The sequence below is a fragment of the Musca autumnalis genome, unplaced genomic scaffold, assembly GCF_047663935.1.
Source record: "Musca autumnalis isolate F117 unplaced genomic scaffold, ASM4766393v1 scaffold_4, whole genome shotgun sequence".
NCBI lineage: Eukaryota > Metazoa > Arthropoda > Insecta > Diptera > Muscidae > Musca > Musca autumnalis.
In genome coordinates, this window is record NW_027411977.1 from 194958238 (window position 1) to 194981558 (window position 23321).

The 23321-nt window shown below is 35.4% G+C and overlaps 1 protein-coding gene across 2 annotated transcripts in view; it reads right to left on the minus strand.

Moving 5' to 3' along the window:
* LOC141403914 (Ig-like and fibronectin type-III domain-containing protein 2) overlaps window positions 1-23321 on the minus strand; it is an 890607-nt gene that overhangs the window by 471124 nt on the left and 396162 nt on the right. For both annotated transcript variants that reach the window (XM_073987017.1, XM_073987016.1), the window contains exon 4: window positions 13961-14011. The gene's annotated coding sequence lies outside the window, so the exon portion shown is untranslated. The remainder of the gene's footprint in view (window positions 1-13960; window positions 14012-23321) is intronic.

A 23321-nucleotide genomic window follows, 5' to 3' on the forward strand; every position in this document is an offset into this window, starting at 1 on the left:
TTCGCTAAAATTCACTTTTTCAATTAAAAACTCCTCAGTCATGTTAGCTCGATTAATTCAATTAATGAAAATAACGCTTATTTCAACCAAATATTGAAAAGTTCATATACGAACCACTTTAAAAAATTAGATTTTTTCTTAAAAAATTCTATCTTTGAAAAAAAGCGTTTACGATATTTTTTTGGTTCTCAGAATTAAAGAAAATTAGTAAGAAACAAATGTTATGTCAGTTTGGTTATTTCGTGTGGCTCTAAAGTTGATTTTCAATTATATATTTGCTTACAGCGACTTCAAAAAATTGCCCATAATTCTGATAAATTTAAATATTAAAATTATTTTGTTCGTAAGGTTTTTTTCACATAATCACCTTATAAATAAAATTTTATGTTATCTTATGTACAAACTTATCAGGATATGATATAGGGATATGATGTTATAAAAAAGTCTTAACCCTAATTAACATATAAACGTATGTATGCAGCCATGGCATTTGATTGCAAATTATTTATTTTTGTAATACAATTAAAATTGATTTTAATTGAACTATTGATGAGCCTGAAAATTCAATAGAAAACAGCAAAAGCAAAAACGACACGAGCATTTATGATTGCAACGCTAATTTATGCAATTATTGTAGGGAAATGCAACATTTTTCCGATTGTTTTTCTGTGTTTCCTTCCATTCTGGGAGGCTAGGCAGAAGGCCATGAAGGAAGACAAGCAGACAGGCAACCAACCAGTCAGCCAGCCATCCAGCAAGCCAAACAACCAACAATACCAGGTCATGCCAGTCATTCTCATCATCATTGTTGCTGGTCAATTCATTTTATTTTGTTCATATTTATTTCGCACTGATTTACTTGCATTCTCTGGGGATGTGCGAAGGGAATGGCGACAAGAGGAATTGCATGCGAAAAATAATTTACTTTACAATTCAATTATAATAATAAATTTAATATATTAAGCGTAGAGTTGTAAAAACTATTGATTGTTTTTAATTTATTTGATTTACTAATGTGGCACAAAAATACCAACAACAACCAGCATCGGCAATAACTAACATAATAATTATAAGGGAGTAGGGGAAAAACTAGATTATCATTGATCGGGTGTTATTGCAGGCTGCTGTCAACCAGTTGGCTGAAAAAATATCCCTGCCATAATACAGATGATAGACTTAATGATGACTTTATTGAATTCAATTTCATGTTGAATATAAAAATCAGGGCAAAATTTTCAAATATTTATTATTGTAAAATTGTAATCAATGTCATAAATTACAGCATTGTAAATATGTTAAGTTTGATAATCATCGGTATGAGCAACATCGATGGAAGTGAAATTATATGGCTTGCAATAGCTTTGTCGGTTTAGGGTTATAGGGAAACATGGATTTGCAAATAGATGGTGAATAGAAGATTTGTACATACAATACTGGACTTTTTTTATTTATTATAGTCAATGGAAATTCAATAAACGGATTTTAGCTATTTTGAGAATTTTAGCTAAAATTTTTTAACGAACTACCTGTACTTCCATTTTTGAAATTCCCAATGGTCACAAAACTTCTCACCTAAAAATTGTCACATTCTAATCCCATATAACAGGAGCTCCTGATTTTAGATATTTTAAGGTTTTTAACTACATTTTTTGACTGACCTAGTCACGAAACTTCTCTGCCAAAAATTGTCAACATATGTCCCACGGTACCAGGGATAAGTAATGGAAAGCACTAATCGATTTTTCATCTTTTCGATTTTGGTCTAAAACTGAAAAATGCCCTTTTTCGTCTGGAGATTACTTCAATTGCACTAAAACTCGTCTTTCGACTTTTTGATAACACTGTGAACCGAAATTTTGAGGCAGAAATAATTCCTTTTGGGGATGAAAACCCTTAGTGAGTATATTAAGAATCCCGAAGGACAGATCCGGCGTAATTCGAACTTCCGAGTTATGGCGTGATGAAGTTTCTGCTGAAGACCCTGTAAAGCATCTGAAATTAGCGTTATATCTTTGTTAACTGTTATTTTAGCTTATTTATGAGATGACATATCTTCAGTCAAATCGAATGAGGATTATTTTTATACCCTCAGCCTTTAGGCTAAAGAGGGTATTTACACTTTGATACGACCAAAAATGTGCCTCATCGAAATAATGGTTTTAGACCCCAAGTATGTTTGTACGATATCCGTTTCAGACAATTTTGAGTAGATCTAGCAATGTCCGTCCGTCTGTCTGTCTGTCCGTCTGTCTGTCTGTCTGTCTGGCAGGCTGGTGCGCACGATAACTCTCGAACGGATCAATCGATTCGGTTCAAATTTTGGGTATCGAAATATTCTGCCCAGATTCGATTTAAGTTCGAAGATGGGCCATATAGGTCCACTCCTTCAGGTACCTCCCCCACAAATGTTCAAAAATTGTCGTAAAACTTGTGCGCACGATAACTCTTGTAGGGAATAACCGATTTGGTCCATACTTTGCGCATCGTGTGATTTCTACCAAACTTAGATGTGGTTCCAATATGGACTCAATCGTTCCACTCCTTCGGGTACCTCCCACACAAAATTTCGGATAAGTTCAGTTTAGGACCTGGTCTCGAATCGCTTTGATTTTTGTTTACGCAAGTTGTATTCGCTGTCCTCTATACGACGCTGTATGTTTTATTAGGGGCAAGTCCATACTTCTTGAGAAAATAGCCTGAAAGTTACAAAAAACCCTATGACACCATGTTTATGGGTGGAAGCGCAAGATAACTCTCCAACGGATCTTCCGATTCCGTCCAAAATTTGGCTTTCGTAATATTTTGACCAAAATTAGTTCAAGTTCAAAGATGGATTATATCGGTCCACTCCTTCCGGTATCTCCCCCACAAAAGTTCGAAAACGTTCGGAAAATTTGTGGGCATGATAACTCTTGAAGGGAGTAACCGATTTGGTCCATAATTTGCACATCGTGAAATTTCTACCAGACTTAGATGAGGTTCCAATATCGAATCAATCGGCCCACTCCTTCGAGTTCCTCCCACACAAAATTTCGGAAAAGTTCAGTTTAGGACCTGCTTTCGAATCGCCTTGGTTTTTGTTTTAGCATCTTGTGCCCCCTATACGAAGGTACAAGTTTCGTCAGGGGCAAGTCCATACTTCCTGAAAAATATCCTGAAAGTTGAAAAACAAACCCTATGACACCATGTTTATGGGTGGAAGCGCAAGATAATTCTCGAACAGAAATGCCGATTCCGGCCAAAATTTGGCCTTCGTTATATTGTTTCCCAACTTAGTTTAAGTTTGTAGATAAGCCAAATCGGTCCACTCCTTCAGGTACCTACCCCACAAAAGTTCAAAAATATTCGGAAAAATTGTGCGCACGATAACTTTTGATGGGAGTGACCGATTTGGTCCATACTTTACACATTTTCATAATATCTACCAGATATAGTTCAGGTTCGAACATGGACTATATTTGTCCTCTCATCCGGTACCTAACACACAAAAATTTGGATAGGTTCACTTTAAGACCTGCTATTAAATCACTTTGATTTTTGTTGAAGCAACTTACATTCGCTGCCTCAATTACGATGGTAAAAGTTGTTTCAGGGGCAAGTCCATACTTCTTGAGAAAACAGCCCGAAGGGTGTAATAACCCCCTATGGCACCCCCATGGTCCATGTCGGTCCATTCCTTTAAGTACCTTTTCCGCAAAATTGTTGAACTTTAATACTAATCAACATTTTTGTCGGTTCATGCGACTAAAATTTTGAAACCCCCTAAATACATAAGTTTTTTGTGAAAAAAGTGTTTCAATTTTCACAGGCTGAGGGTATATCTCTGTCGGCAAAGCCGACTGATACTTTTTTACTTGTTGTAGAGCATTTCGACCATCTAACTCACTTCCGTCCCTTATTTTAAGAACCGCTATAAAAGTACCACAATATGACGTTTTTCAGCTTCGAAATGTTCTGCAAAAATGTCGCTCATTATAAAGAGCTGTATGTATGGTACAATAGAAGACGAAGAAGCGACGATGGGAGAGTGAAACAGTTTGTTTTTGCTTTGGTGGTGTGTATCAGGGATGGAAAATTCAGTACAATAGTACTTTTTTCAGTACCATTTCACTATAAAAAGTACCGAAGTACCCCCGCGGCCAATTAAGTACCATTTCCATACTATAGTCTAGAAAAATTTTATGTGGAACTAAAAATGTTAAATTCAAGGTAAGTTTACTAGAAATTTTAAAAATCTGGATATATGTTGGGAACATACCAAAATATATTGATCATTTTCTTTGTGGAGTTCTTCCACTCTTTGAGAATCCGAAATATCAAGTTACAGTCACAACGGTATCAATCATTTAGAAGATTTCACATCGAGCGGTATCGAAGTACATTCCAATACATGGTAGAACAAGAAAAGGTAGCAGCAATACCCAGCTGACTGAACTGGGCTGTAGTGTTAGTGTCAAATTCAATACGACATTTTATATACGAGGGCGGTTCGGAAACTTCTTAGCCTATCAATGAAAGAGAATAGTTAGTTTTTTAAAAATATTTTTATTTTTCAATATAATCTCCTGAAACTTTAATACACTTAGTCCAACGCTTTTCTAGCAATTCTATCCCTTGATTAAAATAGTTTTCCTCAAGGTCTTCAAAATAGTGGTTTACAACTGTAATTGCATCTTCATTTGAGGTAAAACGCTTGCCAGCAAGGAATTTTTTTAGATTTGGGAACAAATAAAATTCACTGGGAGCTAAATCAGGTGAATAAGGTGGGTGGTCAAGCAACTCGTACTTTAATTCTTTGATTTTAGCCATTGTTAAAACACTCTTGTGCGCTGGTGCGTTGTCTTGATAAAAAATTATTTTTTTGTGTTGTAAGCCAGGACGTTTTTCTCGAATTTGTACAATTAATTGATCCAAAGGTTGCAATAGTACTCTGAATTTATTGTTTACCCTTTTGCAGATAGTCAATCAATAAAATAACTTTGAAGTCCCAAAAAACCGTTGCCATAACCTTACCAGCCGATTGAATTGTTTTTGCCTTCTTTGGGGCACTTCCACCAGCTTCAGTCCATTGTTTGGATTGTTCTTTTGTCTCTGGAGTATAGTGGTGGATCCACGTCTCATCAACAGTTATGAAACGACACTTAAAATCCATTTTATTTCGCTTAAAACGATCCAAACAAGTTTGAGAAATGTTCATTCTTATGCGTTTTTGATCGACTGTTAACAAATGCGGCACCCATCTTGCAGAAAGCTTTTTCATCTGTAGTTCTTCATGCAAAATTAAATGGACTGGATCATTTGAGATGCCCATGATATCAGCAATTCCACGCACTTTTATTCGTCGATCATTTAGAACCATATCATGCACTTGTCTACAATTTCTGTTGTTGTTGCTGTTTTTGGACGTCTACTATGTGGTTCATCTTCAATGCTTGTACGACCACGTTTAAATTCAGCAACCCAATTTTTTACTGTTGCATATGAAGGAGCACTTTCACCCAACACATTCACCATATCATTATGAATTTCTTGTCCCGATAAACCTTTTTTATGTAAATATTTAATGACAGCACGCATTTCTAACTTTTCCATTGTAAAAAAATTGCGGATGCGTTTTTTTTTTAACACCTGTTTCTATATGAAGGAGTTGCCAGATCGAAACAAAATTTAAAATGTGTTCATAGCAGAGATGGAAGTTTCCAAAACACTTAACTTTTCTGTTTATACCGCGCTTTTTGTGCTAGGCTAAGAAGTTTCCGAACTGCCCTCGTATTTATTTCTATGTTCGATGTATATTAGGGATATATATTTTTTTGAAGAACAAATTTATTCATCAGAAAAAAAACTATTTCCCATAAAGACTCCTTCATATAATTGACATGTAACCTCCTCCAGGTCCGAACGACATGCCATATACTAAAACACCGCTTATAGAGGCGGTACAATATTTGTTAATATGCGTGGTATTTTGTTAAACTTGAAAATAATAAAGCCCTAATAAACATGTGTCTTTTTGTTTTCAAAAGCAAACCATTGAAACAGCTTCTACTTTTTCAATGAATTACCAGCAACCCCAAACATTTTTGCAAGAATTCTACTTTCTGCGAGAAATTATGCATTTAGTGGAATGATATGGAAACATTAAAATTGAAAATCTAACGAGTTTCCATTCATGTTTTTCAAATATTCAATCAAATGTGAAAAATTATTAGTTTTTTAAGTTCCAATAATTTATAGACATTTCCTTATTTTGTTTACATGTACGTTGACACTAACGTTTACAAACAAAAACAAATTTCTATGTGGTTGTTGTTGAGTTGTATTTGTTGTAGTATTTACTTTACCTGGTTTGTTCTACCATGATTCCAATATGAGAATCTGCAATATCTCTTCTATGGGGGCCATATTGGTCCTACAAAACCAAGACAGTCTGACTATCGTTTTTATTACTGACGAAAAACAAAGTTTATATCGGCCACCAAAACTTTTTTGGACTATCTGTCACGAATTATTTAAAAAATAATTTGTTTAGAGTTCAATATAAACAAGGCTTTACGACAGCGATCAAAACGATAGTCGAACTAACGATAGTTTGCCAGCTCTAGGCTATTTAAAACATGCATCTATACCCACATTCTCTATAGGAGTGTTTTATATCCATATCGAATACAAAGTATCAATTTTCAGTTATTTTTATTTTTTTCCTAAAAAAATACCTTTTCAATGAAAAAAAGTACCATTTTAGTACTGTTTGAATTTTTTAATTTTCCATCCCTGGTGTGTATGCGGTATGCGAACAACAACTTGTGTTTCGTTCTTTGTTGTTGTTGCGATTTATTTATCCACAAGCAGTCATTTTTTTCTTTTCTGTAACTCACAGTTAACCAAACTAGCAAGCGAAGAGGAAAAGAAACAAGTAAAAAAGTATCAGTCGGCCTCGCCAACAGAGATATACCCTCAGCCGGTGTATATTGAAACAATTTTTTCCCAAAAAACATATGTTTTTAGGGGTTTTTAAAAATTTTTGGGCATTTGAGCCGGCAAAAATGTTCATTAAGATTAGAAATCCAAAGTTTTGCGGAGGAAATACTAAAAGGACTGGATCTACATTGACCATTATGGAAGTGGATCTCCAGCCACTACATATGGTGCCATAGGGGGTTTTTACACCCTTCGGGATGTTTGCTCAAGAAATATGAACTTGCCCCTGCAAAAAAACGTTTACCATCGTAATTGAGGCAGCGAATGCAAGTTGCTTCAACAAAAATCAAAGTGATTCGATAGCAGTTCTTAAAGTGAACTTATCCGAAATTTTGTGTGGGAGTTACCCGAAGGAGTGAACCAATTGAGACTATATTGAAACATTATCTAAGTCTGGTACACATTTTACGATGGGCAAAGTATGGACCAAATCGGTTACTCCCTTCAAGAGTTATCGTGCGCACAAATTTTTCGAACATTTTCGAACTTTTGTGGGGGAGGTACCGGAAGGAGTGGACCGATATAGCCCATCTTCGAACTTAAACTAAGTTTGGGCAAAATATTACGAAAGCCAAAATTTGAATCGAATTGGTTCATCCGTTCGAGAGTTATCGTGCGCACCAGCCAGCCAGACAGACGGACAGACAGACGGACGTACATTGCTCAATCGACTCTAAATTGTCTGAAACACATTTCGACCAAACTACTTGGGGTCTAAAACCATTATTTAGATGAGACACATTTTGCCCGTATGAAAGTGTATATACCATCGCTAGCATAAATGCTGAGGGTATAAAAATTTTTATATGAATTGCTTTTGTTCCTTTTACGAGAGACAGAGAGCATTTTTCCTCCAGTTTCCCCAAGGCAGTCGTTGAGTAAAGACGGTAAAGTGAGTGAATAAATCAGTGTTTTGTGTTTTCTTGAAGAAACGTTGCTTTTTAGTAAATTAAATGTCCAATAGATTTTAAAATTTGAAATTTTAAAATTGTATCAAACAGATGAATGGAGGTAATTTATTGCACAAAGAAGAAATCGCATTTAATATTGCTAATAACATTAATACATTCGTCATATACATGCATATATTTGAAATATGGATGTAGCAATTTATTACATTATATAATCATTTGATTCCACATACCGGTTTCCCGTTGATGATTTAAATTTTGAGGAGAATGTCTTTTATTTTGCAACTAACGAGAAACGTTAAACAATGTTTCTATAATTTATAATTAATAGTTTTTATTTGTTTTTTATACCCTCAGGCTTTAGGCTAGAAAGGGTATATCACAAATGTTGTCAAATATTTCATATTCCATTTCAAAAAAATTTTAAATTTTTTTCGCGCTACATCTAAGATTTTTGGTACATAGGTTAAGAAACAAATTCCCAGCACGAATCCGCTCGCGAGCCAGTTTTTTGTTGATGCGGACAAAAGTTATGGCGGTTTTATTTTCGTTTTAAAGAAAAAATTATTATAAAAACGCTAATTATTTTACCGCGAGCAATTGCTACCGAAAAGTTATCTGGAAGTGGCTTGAGTTAGTAGTTTGCATATTATTTGTTAAATGTTACTCAGTACTCGCGAAATGTATAATAAATTGATAAATTATTGAATGTAAGTCAACTTTTTTCAAAATAAAGTTCCATTTACCCGCTGTAAAATTACGAAAAAATTCGTATGGAAGCAAAACTTCACGGCGAATCAAATGAGACTAAAATCATACAGATTGGTATTATAGTTTCGACGTCACAGCCAAAATAAACACATATTCTGGTTAAAAAAATATTTTTTGTTTGATACAATATTTTTATACCCTTTAGGCTAAAGAGGGTATTTACACTTTGATACGACCAAAAATGCGCCTCATAGAAATAATGGTTTTAGACCCCAAGTATGTTTGTACGATATCCGTTTCAGACAATTTTGAGTAGATCTAGCAATGTCCGTCCGTCTGTCTGTCTGTCTGTCTGTCTGTCGGTCTGGCTGGCTGGTGCGCACGATAACTCTCGAACGGATCAATCGAATCGGTTCAAATTTTGGGTATCGAAATATTTTGTCCAGATTCGATTTAAGTTCGAAGATGGGCCATATAGGTCCACTCCTTCAGGTACCTCCCCCACAAATGTTCAAAAATTGTCGCAAAACTTGTGCGAACGATAACTCTTGTAGGGAATAACCGATTTGGTTCATACTTTGCACATCGTGTAATTTCTACCAAACTTAGATTAGGTTCCAATATGGACTCAATCGGTCCACTCCTTCGGGTACCTCCCACACAAAATTTCGGAAAAGTTCAGTTTAGGACCTGGTCTCGAATCGCTTTGATTTTTGTTTACGCAAGTTGTATTCGCTGTCCTCTATATGACGCTGTAAGTTTCATTAGGGGCAAGTACATACTTCCTGAGAAAATAGCCTGAAAGTTACAAAAAACCCTCTGACACCGTGTGTAATAGTTGGAGCGCAATATAACTCTCGAACGGATCTGCCGATTCGGTCCAAAATTTGGCTTTCGTAATATTTTGTCCAAACTTAGTTCAAGTTCAAAGATGGATTATATCGGTCCACTCCTTCTGGTACCTCCCCCACAAAAGTTCGAAAATGTTCGGAAAATTTGTGCGTACGATAACTCTTGAAGGAAGCAACCGATTTGGTCTATACTTTGCGCATTATGAAATTTCTACCAGACTTAGATGAGGTTCCAATATGGACTCAATCGGTAAACTCCTTCGAGTACCTCCTACACAAAATTTCGGAAAAGTTCAGTTTAGGACCTGCGCAAGATAATTCTCGAACGGAAATGCCGATTCCGGCCAAAATTTGGCCTTCGTAATATTGTTTCATACGACCAAAACTTTGAAACCCCCTAAATACATAAGTTTTTTGTGAAAAAAGTGTTTCAATTTGCACAGGCTGAGGGTATATCTCTGTCGGCAAAGCCGACTGATACTTTTTTACTTGTTTCATATTCGTTATGTAGTATACAATTTTGGAAAAATCTATAGGAATACTTCCTTCATTTTTCTTAAATCTCCCACTAAAATATACGGATTTTGCTTTATAGACATTCATATAAAAACTTCCCTATTGAGGAAGATAATTGGGTTGCTGAGGATATATCAAGGAAATAGAGGTCACATAACCCATTTTAATTTATATGCATTTTAAAATACGTGTAAATCGCGTAATTATCAAATTTATTTTGTCCGCATGTGATTTTCATGTACAGCAAGACCATATCTTTTAATTGTATATATTTTTCAAAATTTAATTTGGAGGCTAAGATGTAGCATCAGCTGCAAATGTTTTCCGCTAAAACGAAGACGCCGTACTAGTGTTTCATTGCAGTGGAAACGAACCGCAGAAAACGCGATAAAATACGTGATATTTTCAAAAACATTTTTAGGTGATTTTTCTACTTTGGAATTTCTCGTAACTCGCGTTTTAGTAGATGGATTTTCACGGGGAATGATTTATTGGATCCGGAAGGTAAAAAACTAAAATGTGTAATCAAGTACGAGGAATTCGAATGACAATTGTAGAAATTAGGCCCGAAAAATATGATTTTTAGAAAAATGTTCGCACAAAATTTCCTCATTTGGATGCAGATTTCTATGAAGCTGTGTAGACTACATTCACGACACATATATCAAATAACTCAGAATCGCGAGTTCTACAATCCTATATACTTGTTTGCGGAATGAAATTAGAAGAAAATGCCAAAAACACTCTAAATCTAGCTTCAAAATGTCAGCATCATTTAATATTAGAAGCAGATCAAATTTTGAAAAGTAATACATTAGTGAGATGATCCTTATTTAGTTTGCTTCTACTTTTACTTTGACAGGAAATTCGGGAAAAGTTTGGTTTATTCACAAATCAAAAGAAAACAAAAAAAGACACGTTGGCTTCATCCTATTTTTACCTATTTTTTAACATAAATATAGCCACAGCTTCCACGCAAATTAACTTTTGATGTCAATATTCTTTGCCACGTCCAAAAACATCTCATTTTAGCCAAAAACATTTAATTTCTATAATATACAATCACAAGTCGCGTGTTCTAAAAGGGTAAACCTTGACTTCAACTATGTTAAATTTTCAAAAATATTGGTGATATACACTTTCATACTGGCAAAATGTGCCTCATCGAAATAATGGTTTTAGACCCCAAAATGTTTTGACGAAATGTGTTTCACACAATTTGGAGTTGATTTAGCCATGTCCGTCCGTCTGTCTGTCTGTCTCGCTGGTGCGCACGATAACTCTCGAACGGATGAACCGATTCGGTTAAAATTTTGGCTTTCGTAATATTTTGTCCAAACTTAGTTTAAGTTCGAAGATGAGCTATATCGGTTCACTCCTTCCGGTACCTCCCCCAAAAAAGTTCCAAAATGTTCGGAAAATTTGTGGGCATGATAACTCTTGAAGGGAGTAACCGATTTGGTCCATACTTTGCACATCGGAAATTTCTACAAGACTTAGATGAGTTTCCAATATGAACTCAATCAACCCACTCCTTCGGGTAGCTCCCACACAAAATTTCGGATAAATTCAGTTTAGTACCTGCTCTCGACTCGCTTTGATTTTTGTTGCAACAACTTGTATTCACTGTCCGCCATACGACGGTACACGTTTTATCATGGACAAGTCCATACTTCCTGAGAAGATGACCGGAAAGGTGCAAAAAGCCCCTATGACACCTTGTGTAGTGGTTGGAGCGCAAGATAACTCTCGAACGGATCTGTCGATTCCGTCCAAAATTTGACCTTCGTAATAGTTTATAAAAACATAGTTCAAATTCAATGATGGGCTATATCGGTCCATTCCTTCAGGTACCTCCCCCACAAAACTTCAAAAATGTTCGGAAAATGTTTGCGCACGATAACTCTTAAAGGGAGTGCCGATGTAATCTATACTTTGCACATTCTAATATCTACCAGATATAGATTATATTACTTATTACTTGTCTATTCCTTCTGGTACCTCTCACACAAAATTTCGGATAAGTTCACTTTAAGACCTGCTCTCGAATGACTTTGATTTTTGTTGAAGCGATTGGCATTCGCTACCTGCATTACGATGGTAAAAGTTTTTGCAGGGGCAAGTCCATATTTCTTGGGAAAACAGCCCGAAAGGTGTAAAAAACCCCTATGTCACCATATGTGGCGGTCGGAGAACACGATAACTCTTGAACTGTTCAACCGATTTGGTCCGACATTTGGTCTCCGTCATATTATATCCAAACTTAGTTTCATGGACAATACCGGTCCACAACTTTCGGTACTTCTCCCCCATATTTAGAAAATGTCACTAAAATGCTAGGACGATATCACTTGAATTGAATATTGAATATTTTATCAAAATTTAGTTTAACTTCTAAAATGGCCCATATCGGTCCTCCCTAAGGGAACCTATCCTACAAAAGTTCAACATTTGTGTCTTAGTGCAATTAATTCCTAATCCACATGTTTGTCGGCAAGTTCAAATGTCCAAAAAGGGTCACAAAATTCTGAAGAGACCTTAAATACATTCGATCTGTCCGGAGGTGAAATTTTCGCTTCACATTGACTGAGGGTATATATCTGTCGGCAAAGCCGACTGACACTTTTTTTTACTTTCTTGTATTTGAAATTTTGTATGTACCTACCTGTGTATATGTGTATGTTTTTGTGGATGTTGGGTTTGTTTTGATATTTAAAGGCTGGCTAAAATTTGGTATTCCGTTTTCTTTGGTCCCACAAAATTTTCTCCCACAAATATGTATATAGCCCTTATAGAACGATTTATCCCAATTTTCGGTATTTTTAAGGTTTTAAATTGGCTGAAATTTCATATTTTCTCTACGTTGAGAGTATAAAACATTGGGAACAAGTGTCGTTTAGGGGCACCTCTCGGATCGGTCCGACCCCATATCTTGGGAAGTATGGACTTCCCCCGGAAAGTTATATATCGTTGTATTCAGGATGCCAAGGGCTGTCTACTGTTAAAATTTCAGCCCGATCCGAGAGGTGCCCCTAAATAACCTAAAGGTGTGAAAGTACGAAATTTCCGAAATGTCAAGACCCATGTCTCGGGAAGTATGGACTTCCTCCCGAAAAATTATATATCGTTGTATTCAGGATGCCAAGGGCTATCTACTGTAAAAATTTAAGCCAACGACATTTAAGCCAAACATTGTCCTAAAAATTTGGCGTTGTAGGTCCACACCATGGCGAAGGAGCATAATATTTTCATAAACTATCGTTATATGGCCTGGTGCTTTTGCATTCGATCTAGACGATCGAGTCATTCTCAAGGTAACATTTATTGGAATTTTGCCAATGCATATTCATGAAAAAGCTCTTAAAACGAGAAATCCCTGATTTGAGACCCTTGATCTTCTATGATCTGGTACTCCCATGGTCCATTTGGTAAGCATCTTAGTAGTGGTAATATTCTTGATAGTTCTTAGTAAATAATTAAGAATAAACTTCTAAATTTTTATTGTTGTAAAATATCAGGTAGTTTTGTGGCGCTTTTAATGCGCTTTGCAGTGCCAACTATAGCTCAAAGACTAATGAACCGATTGTCATCTATTTTTGTGACCTCATATAGATTTTTTTTTGGATTTTTGAATTAAAAATTTATATTTCTGGACAAAAAAAATTTAAAAATTAAAACAAATTGATGAAGAATTAATTTTTGATGTCCTTGATAAACCCATAAAGATATATGACAATATGTTCATTAGTTTTCGAGCTAGATTTGGCACCGATTTTATAATATCATTTCAAGAACAACACGAAATTTACAAGTGAGGGTCACCTCTTAAATAGGTCTTCCAACTATTTCTTGCAAAAAATCCGAAATTTTTATTACAATTGTCTATAATTTTGCATAAATTAATACAAAAAATTTTAATTTTTTTTGGGTTCGAAAACAATTACTTGACAAACTGTATATTGAGACTCCACTTATTTCCTTAATACTTACAGTTTCTATTATCTCGAAATTCGTTTGTTATTTAATCCTTTTAATTATAATCTGCAAAAATATAGAAAAAATCTTATAAGTATTTATTTATTTTTTTTTTTTTGTGAAAAATTAATTTTATAAAAGTTCTGGGTTCTTGAAAACACTTAACCCAGCCGTAACATCATCAAATATGGGACTAGATATCGCAAAAAATGTTTCCAAAATGAGTTTTTCATTGTGAAATTTTCGAAACAAGAGGTTATGAAAAGCTTCTTTAATTGAAATCTGTTTTAGTGCGCAAAAGATATAATTGTTTAAATTTTAATAACAAGAAAAAATCTTACATGCGGACGAATACCCTTGCAAACGAAGAAACTTCGTTCTCTCTGATTTTATGCAGATATTCATCTTTCCAACCGTTAGTATGTTATAAGGGTTAAAATCGCTTAATACGAATTCATTTGCATTTAAAATTGACTAAAGCATTAAAATCTCGTCCACCCAATATACATTTACTTTGGAAATTTCTCAACAATCAACAAACAAAAGAAATTGATATTGTCTATGGAAATGAGCAAATGTTAATATTTTTCAATTGTTTATTGTTGTTATTGTTTTTTTGCATTGCAAAAGAGTAAATAGAAAATTTATAACACAAAACAATTGCCATCAAAAGAAGAAGAAATATTTTTGAATTTGATTTATGACATGATTTTCTTTGCTGCGGTTTCCGAAATCAAATTAAATGCAATAGAAATTACGCAATGTTATTATTAGATATAACTTTAGAAAATTTAATTAATGAAAGTCAACAACAATAACAAATTATGACAATTTTATTTTCTTGAGATGACAAATGTCATCATAACATTTCAAATTCCTGTGTCATTTAATTAAATGTCGAGTTAAATTTAAAATTTTATCTTAAATTGGAATCAGACAAAAATTGTATTTTTAGAAATTTTTATTTTTATTATATTTTTTGTCTGTCTTAGGATTAGTAGGCACCTTGGTGCAATGGGTGAACTTGGACTGTCAATAAATACTATGCCATTACAACTTCTAAATTTGTTTAATCTCTGCTAATATTATTTGTCATTTCACATTTCAATTGTAACTTTTATTTTAAAACCAAATTTCGATTGTTTACGATTCTGTAAATGACCCTGTCACTGGCGTTGTTCACCTTGCCTTGGAACAAACCACCGCTTTAGTGAAATAGAAATAAACCACCACCACAGAAAAATAAGTGTAAGATCAAATTGAGAGACAATTGTATGAATTGCATTTTCGAGACGACAAGGTCAAGCCCAGTCAAGTGAAACTTAAACATTGACATGGTTAGTGCTGCTGCAGCTAAGAACCAAACAAACAAGTTATAACAAAAACAAAAACAATAATAAAGAACATTCATACAAATGTAAGTGGAAAATGAATATCCAAATATCTAAATGTTAAATGTTTTAAATTGTTTGAATGTGGACAGCTGTTCACACTATCAAGAAGTGAAAACTCAAGTGGCATGTGGTCAAGTGTGGTTGTCAATAGCAGGTATGTATTTAAGGGTAATTGTGTGTTAATTTGATTAACTTTAGAGGTGTTAAAGAAAACAGTTTCCAAGTGGACAAAGAGGCCGAAAATTTGAGCATATATATGACCTTAAAACGTCGATTTTTAGAATTAAACTCTTTTATTTAGATTATAACTTTACATGTAATACCTCCAGTTTTTATCCATGATTGCAATGACGGACTGAGTTACAGTGCTGGTTTGGTCATAATATGATAATGAAGCTATACCAAAGCGAACCAAATTAAGGTTCACGCTGTAGAGGAAAGCAATACTCAGCTAGAAATGCAAGTGGTAGTTTAGCATTTAACAAGTACAAAAGCATCAGTCGGCTTTGCCGACAGAGATATACCCTCAGCCTGTGTAAATTGAAACACTTTTTTCCAAAAAAAAAACAAACTTATGTATTTAGGGGGTTTTCAATATTTTAGGCGTATGAAGCGACCAAAATGTGGATTAAGATTAAAGTTCAAAAGTGTTGCGCATTAGGTACTTTAAGAATGGAGCGACATAGTCCATTATGGAAGTGGAACTTATTTTAGGAGTCATATCTTTTCGATAGATATCGTGCCCACTAGTCATTTCAGTTTCGACCAGAATGGACTTGTCCACGGAAAGCATAATAAGGCTGTACACTGGACCACAACGAACAACATCGGTATAAGTTTCCAAAGGATCTTCGAACAGACCCTAAACTACACTTAGACACAAATGTTGAACTTTTGTGGGTTAGGTACCATAGGGAGAGGACGGATATGGGCCATTTTAGAAGTTAAACTAATTTTGAACAAAATATTAGGAGATCCAAAGCTTGGTCCAAAATGGTTACCCCGTTCAAGAGATATCATGCATACGGGAAGTTGGGAACCGGTATTGCCCATCTTCGAACTGAAACTAAATTTGGACATAACATGACGAAGGCCAAATTTTGGACCAAATCGGTGGATCAATTCACTAGTCGTACATACGGTGCCATAGGCGACTTTTACACCTTTCGGACTGATTTTTCAAGATGTATGGACTTGCCCCTGAAAAAAATTTTACCGTCGTAATTGAGGCAGCAAATTCAAGTTGCTTCAACAAAAATCGAAGTGATTCGAGAGCAGGTCTTAAAGTGAACTTATCCGAAATTTTGTGTGGAAGTTACCCGAAGGAGTGGACAAATATAGTCCATATTCAAACTTGATCTATATCTGGTAAATATATAAGGATGTGTAAAGTATGGACCAAATCGGTCACTCCCTTCAAGAGTAATCGTGGCCACAATTTTTCCGAACATTTTTGAACATTTGTGGGGAAGGTACGTGCAGGCGTGGACCGAAATGGCATATCTTCGAAGTTAAACTAAGTTTGAACAAAATATTAGGTAGGCCAAATTTTGGACCGATTCGGCAAAACCGATCGAGAGTTATTTTGCGCTCCAACCACTACACACGGTGTCACAGGGGCTTTTTGTACCTTTCAGGCTATTTTCTCAGGAAGTATGCACTTGCCCCTGATGAGACTTGTACCGTCGTATGGGTGGCAGTGAATACAAGTTGCTACAGCAAAAATCAAAGCGATTAGAGAGCAGCTCCTAAACTGAACATTTCCGAAATTTTGTGTGGAATGCATCCGAAAGAGTGGACCGATTGAGCCTATGTTGGAACCTCATCTAAGTCTAGTTAAAATTTTACGATATGCTAAGTATGGAGCAAATCGGCTACTCCCTTCAAGAGTTACCGTGCGCACAAATTTCCCGAACATTTTCGAACTTTTGTGGGGACTGGACCGATACAGGTGGAAATCCGTTCTCATATGATTTATCACCCATTCCAACAACTATTAGCCTCACCACAGAATAGCATCACACAAAAGTAACTGCTCACAATAAAAATCAATGATTTAGCACTAAATACTGATTTAAGCGGCATGTTGAAATGTAAATGTTTTAAACACTTGAAATATATTATAGTTTTGTTTGTAGTGTATTTGTTTCTATTCTTTGAAGTATGTATGTTCAAGTTTGCCCAAAAACAACAACTACAGCTATTTAAATGCATACAAATCATATGAATTAGCAATAATATAACAGAACCGGTTCTTGTATACCCTACCACGGGACAGGTGATATAATTAGGTTTTCGTTCATATAAGTATATGGTAAATTTCAAATTTCTTTTGCAATTCCATTGGAAGAAATGTTAAAAAATTTTTTGCGAGCACATCCGCAATTTTTGGAACATAGATTAAGAAAACAGTCGTGGTTTCAAATCTGTTCGCGTTCACAAAATTGGATGCTGCGCTCCAAAGTTATGGGGGGTTTTATTCCCTTTTAAAGAACAAATATTTAAAAATTCCATTTTTGCTGTAATAAGAAAATGTATATATAAAGCGTTAACAGCATTTAATATCTATCCGTAGATGCCTAAATATTTACTAAATGTATTTCTATTTTCGCGGAAAATCAAGAAATACTGAAAAAATCTTGGAGTAAATTTAATTTATTCTAATTTAGAGTCCAAATAAAACTCGAAAAAATAAATTAAAAATACGTACAGATTCTAGACAACGCGTAGAAAAATATGAGACCAAAATTTTAATGATAGGATTTATAACTGCCATATTACAGCAACAACAAAAGACGAAAACTTATTGTTGGAATATTATTTCAAAAATATATTTTTTTGTTTAATACGAAAAATAGAAAAAACATTTTTGGGAGTTATTCTACTATTTCGCTAAATTTCGATGCAAGGACTGACGGACTTCCCTGAAACTTCTTCAAGAAAAATGCGATGACAAACAGGAAAGTGTATTTGCTTACTTTGATAAACAATAGGATTATGAAATAGAATGTAATATTGAAATTGCAACCAAAGAAAAAACATAAAAGTTAAAAAACGTATAATTCGCGAATTCGTTAAAATCAGTTAAGGCGCATGCGCTTTTCAGATACAGCGAGCGCATCTCTATCAATATGTAGCGATTATTCCACTTTTGATTCAGCGGCCAAAGTGTGCCGTCAGCTGCATCTTACTGTTCAAAAAACCTTTATGTGGGTAGAAATAGCGCGATGTACATAAGATTATAAGGCGCATCCGATTTCAGTGACCGCCTATAAAAAATACGTCATTATAACAAATTTTAAACAAATTCGTCAAGAACCGCGGATGTGCTACCAAATTCTATTTTATAAGAAATACGAATATTACTCCAGAATCTCGGTAATTTATGCCACACGGTTTTAGAAAATAATATAATCGCGTATGAAGAATTCCATTTATGTAAAAATAACCAAAGAAAATCGCGGTTCAATGCGCGGAATCATCAAAATATAATTTTGCAGAATTTCCTACTTTCAAGGTATCTATAACCGCCGTTTTAGTGGATGGATTTGAACGCGGAAGGGTTCATTAGATCCGGCGCGTAAAAAAACTAAAATCACGCGGGGTTCTAGGGTACCTGAGCCACAGTTGTAAATTTTGAAGCCAAAAAACAGGTTTTTATAGAAAATTTACGCACCAAAATTTCGACTTTGGACTCTTATTACTAGGGAGCTGTATGAAGCACACTCATGAGATATACATCAAACGGCGTGGAATCACGAGTTCTACAATCCAATAAATAGTTTGGGAAATTATCTGGTTGCGCCCTCCAATTATAAGAAAAATTCAAAAAACCCAGATTTCAAAACTTCAAAATGTCAGCATCGATTTTAGGGGGATGCAGTGTATATTTCGAAAAGTCATACATTTGAACCATGTTGCCCAAGGGGTACTCTTCAATTCTTTCTTTGAGCTCAGGTTTGAATTTTCCGTGGTTTGACCAGAAATCAAGAAAGAACACAAAAAAACTTGTAAACTTCAACACATTTTTACCCATTTTTTAATATTACCACCAACACAGCTTCCACATAAATTATTTGTTATGGTTAATTTTATGCGACCCCGGCTAAAACACTTCAATTAATATAAATATATTCATATTATATAAAATATATTGACAGTTCGCGACTTATTAAATGGTGAACCTCAACTTCAACGATTGTAAAACATTTTTGAATATTACCATATGTACATTTCAAAAGAACAATGGTAAAAATCGTAAGACTTATGAAAACGGATAGTAGGTAATCTACATCAGACCAGGGTTTTCGGAATCGGTTTGGACATTTTTACTGGAATCTTGTAATATATGGAAATAATTGTCGTAGATCCACTTTTATATATACCATCATGAATGTCTCGATCTGGTCGATCTGGCTATGTGTGTCTATCCGTCTAAAACTTGATATCAATGTTTTGTAGAGATGGGATCACAGAGAGGAACCAGCCTGTTAACGAAGGCAATGAGGAAGCTGGTCATATTATATTTAGGGATACGAGAGAGCAAACATTTCCTTTGGGGAACAGTGATTGCTTTATTATTTTGCTGCAATATCTCCGCTTCTATTGGAGGTAGTTCAAAGAAAAACTTCAAAATTAAAGTAGAAAATAATATAAAACGATGGTGGACAAGATAACTCTGGAACGGATCAACCGATTCGAACCAAATTTTGTACTTCGTTATAGTTTGCCCAAACTTAGTTTAAGTTCGAAGATGAGTCATATCGGTCCATTTTTTCAGATACCTCCCCCACAAAAGTTCGAAAATGTTCGGAAAAACTGTGCGCACAATAATTCTTGAAGGGAGTAACCAATTTTGTCCATACTATCTGTCCACTCCATCGGGTACCACCCACAAGATTTTGGAAAAGTTCAGTTAAGGACTGTTTTTTTTTTTTGTTCTAACAACTTGTATTCGCTACCCACATTACGATGGTACAAGTTTTTTAGACGCAAGTCCATACTTCCCGAGAAAATGGCCTGAAAGCTGTAAAAAACCTATAGCACCATGTATCGTGGCTAGAGAGCACGATTAATCTCGAACGGATCAGCCTATTCGTTCCAAAATTTGGCCTTTGTAATATTTTGTCCAATTTTAGTTTAAGTTCGGTCCCCCACAGAAGTTTAAAACTTTTCCCTAAAATGGAGCGGGCGATATCTCTCGAAGGCAGTAACCGAGTTGGTCCATACTATACACATGGTAACATCTCTGAGAAATATAGATCAGGTTCGAATATGATCTATATAGGCCAGCTCCTTCGGTACATTTCGGAATTGCTCTGATTGTTGTTGTAACAACTTCGCTGCCCCATTACGACGCTTAACTTTTTTCAGGAGTAAGTCCATACTTCCTGTAAATTACTACCCGAAATCTTAAAAAAAGACCCTGTGGCACCATTGCACCCTGGCCAATTTTACGAAAAACCTGGGCAAAACTCTATACATGAATGGATTTAGACCTTGTTCTTAAGTTTTCGGGTCGGTGGTTTCATTTTTAAAAATGTTTAAACCTCAGACGTCATTAAAGACGTCTTTTAGGTATATAAAATGTGATCGTATCAGATCAAAATATTCTATAAACTTGCTCGCTATCAATTTTTACTATGGGTCCTAGAATACACCAAACTCTATATCTTACCTAAACTCCAGAAATATGTAAAATTAAAAACACATTTTAGGGTTAAGGTCGTACTTCATGTGAGTTTTGGCAAAATTGTTATACAAAACATCATTTTAGAAAAATGGCGTCAAGGACAAAAATGTTCTCAACTAAATTGCACTATAAGTCACCAAAGAAATGAAATCTCTATTTGTCCTACATACCAAGAAAATATCGGTAACAATTTTGCCAAAAACCAAGAAACTAAATTTCTACAGTTTTGGAAATATTTATGATAAGATTACTTGGAATCCTTGCGCTTTAGGTATACGGTGTATTTGGCAACTTTACAGACAAGAATGTGATGATTATTTTTCTTAAAAAAATTAACCCTCGCGTGAGTCATAAAAGTGGTCTTTTTGGTCCCTTTTTCCACAAATCTGTATAATCTCCTATAAAATGTGATCGTAGCAGATCGAAATATTCTAGAAATTTGTTCGTCATAAAATTTTACCATAGGCCCTAGAATACATCAAAACTCTAAATTATACCCACACGCCAGGATGTGACCATATACTTTATTCTACTACATCTCGATTTTTTCACACTCCCGCTTTTCCATTTCTCTCTTTTTCTTGCGGAAAAGACGTTTCTCTTCTCTCCTTTTCTCCCGATATCTCTCTCGTGCGCTACGCGTTGCTACCAGTGTGGCCATTTTAGCATTTTCGCAGCTAAATTTAGCATTATTTTTTTGTATTTAGCCGCAAAATTTCCATTTAGCATTTAGCATTTTTCTTAGCATTATTCAATATTAATTTAGCATTATTCTGTCCACGAAATCAGAGATATTTTAGTACTTTTTATACCCTCAGCCTTTAGGCTACAGAGGGTATTTACACTTTGATACGACCAAAAATGTGCCTCATCGAAATAATGGTTTTGGACCCCAAGTATGTTTGTACGATATCCGTTTCAGACAATTATGAGTAGATCTAGCAATGTCCGTCCGTCTGTCTGACAGGCTAGTGCGCACGATAACTCTCGAACGGATCAATCGATTCGGTTCAAATTTTGGGTATCGAAATATTTTGTCCGGATTCGATTTAAGTTCGAAGATGGGCCATATAGGTCCACTCCTTCAGGTACCTCCCCCACAAATGTTCAAAAATTGTCGCAAGACTTGTGCGCACGATAACTCTTGTAGGAAATAACCGATTTGGTCCATACTTTGCACATCGTGTAATTTCTACCATACTTAGATGAGGTTCCAATATGGACTCAATCGGTCCACTCCTTCGGGTACCTCCCACACAAAATTTCGGAAAAGTTCAGTTCAGGAACTGGTCTCGAATCGCTTTGGTTTTTCTTTACGCAAGTTGTATTCGCTGTCCTCTATACGACGCTGTAAGTTTCATTAGGGGCAAGTCCATACTTCCTGAGAAAATAGCCTGAAAGTTACAAAAAACCCTATGACAACGTGTGTAGTGGTTGGAGCGCAAGATAACTCTCGAAAGGATCTGTCGATTCGGTCCACTCCTTCCGATACCTTCCCCACAAAAGTTCCAAAATGTTCGGAAATTTTGTGGGCACGATAACTCTTGAAGGGAGTAACCGATTTGGCTCATACTTTGCACATCGTGAAATTTCTTCCAGACTTAGATGAGGTTTCACTATGGACTCAATCGGCCCACTCCTTCGGGTACCTCCCACACAAAATTTCGGACAAGTTCAGTTTAGGACCTGCTCTCGAATCGCTTTGATTTTTGTTGAAACAACTTGTATTCACTTCCCCCCATACTACGGTACAAGTTTCATCTGGGGCAAGTCCATACTTCCTGAGAAAATGGCCGGAAAGTTACAAAAAACCCTATGACAACGTGTGTAGTGGTAGGAGCGCAAGATAACTCTCGAACGGATCTGTCGATTCGGTCCACAATTTGACCTTAGTAATATTTTATCAAAACATAGTTTAAATTCGAAGATAGGCTATATCGGTACACTCCCTCAGGTCCCTCCCTCACAAAACTTCAGAAATGTTCGGAAAAATTTTGCGCACGATAACTCTTGAAGGGAGTGACCGATGTAATCCATACTTTGCACATCCTAATATATCTACCAGATATAGATCAGGTTCGAATATGGACTAAATTTGTCCACTCCTTATGGTACCTCTCGCACAAAATTTCGGATAAGTTCACTTTAAGACCTGATCTCGAATCACTTAGATTTTTGTTGAAGCTATTTACATTCGCTACCTCCATTACAACGGTAAAAGTTTTTTCAGGGGCTAGTCCATATTTCTTGCTAAAACAGCCTGAAAGGTGTAAAAAACCACCCATGTCAC